Raw genomic sequence first — 1,349 nt, forward strand, 5'->3', positions numbered from 1 at the left:
TACATACATACACGCATGCATACATAAATACATACACAAACACCTACATACATACATAAATATATACACATACACATACACATACACCAACATACATATATACATAAATACATACACACACACACATACATACATACATACATACATACATACATACATACACACATATAACCAAACCCATAACGAGTAAAAGAGTCTGAAGTTGTTGCCGTGTAACATGACACCAGAATTTGGAGCAGCAGAAATAAGAAACTCAGCGGCAGCATTCCATCATTCTTTTATCAACATGATGTCGATCATCTTCTGTTGTTGTTGTTGTTGTTGTTGTTGTTGTTGTTGTTGTTGTTGCTGTTCTTGTTGTTATTGTTGTTGCTGTTCTTGTTGTTGTTGTTGTTGTCATCGTTGTTGTCGTTGTTGTTGTTGTTTAGCCCCAGGACACTTCGGATCGAACAGATGTATGATCAAAGTCGTAGCTGTTCCAACAGCTTTATTTTTCAACCGTTGTATCGAAGAGTCCATTATTCAACTTGTCTTTTCTACTTTCTTTTCATATGTTAGGGTATGAGTTGGAGGCTATTTGGCTGCTATTTCTAGTAAGATTAATTCCGTTCGTTACACGTTCGTTGTTCCTATCATTACTGTAGATGCTAAGTCTGTGAGCAGGCAGAATCGTTAACACGTCGGATTAAATGCTTAACGGTATTTCTTTCGGTTCCTTACGTTGTGAACTTAAATCCCGCCTAGATTAACGTTATCTTTTTTCCCTTCGGGATAAAATAAAGTATCAGTCACGTGTTTGAGTGATGTAATCGACTAACTCCTGCCTTAACATTGCTGGCTTTTTACCGAAATTTGGAACAAAATTCTTATTGTTCATGTTGCGTTGTTATTGCTGCTGCTGCTGTTGCTGCTGCCACTGCTACTGCTACTGCTGCTTAGCCACTGTCCCAGTTCAGTTTGCAAAGGCGCATGGCTAAGTGGTTACGGTTTCGCAGTCACGATGTTCAGATCGTGAGGTTTCGATTCTCGGAACAGACATTGCTTTCTGTATTCGTATTCCAGCTACTGTAACTGGGAAGTCAACGCTTCGACAGACTGTCATCCCGTCCAGGACGTATCAGTGTTGTTATCTCAGTCACTTATATACTAAGGAAACCGGGTTAAGATCCGACCTTATAATCTCTTGGACTCATGGCAGACCTGGTCAGTTCACATCGAGAAAATCTTTTACTGAAAGACATACCATCCGTAATCATCCCATCTTGTTGTCAAACATATTGTATATATGTGTGTGTGTGTGTGTGTGTGTGTGTGTGTGTGTGTGTGTGTGTGTGTGTGTGTGTGTGTGT

This window comes from Octopus bimaculoides, chromosome 6, assembly GCF_001194135.2.
Source record: "Octopus bimaculoides isolate UCB-OBI-ISO-001 chromosome 6, ASM119413v2, whole genome shotgun sequence".
NCBI classification, from domain to species: Eukaryota; Metazoa; Mollusca; class Cephalopoda; order Octopoda; family Octopodidae; genus Octopus; species Octopus bimaculoides.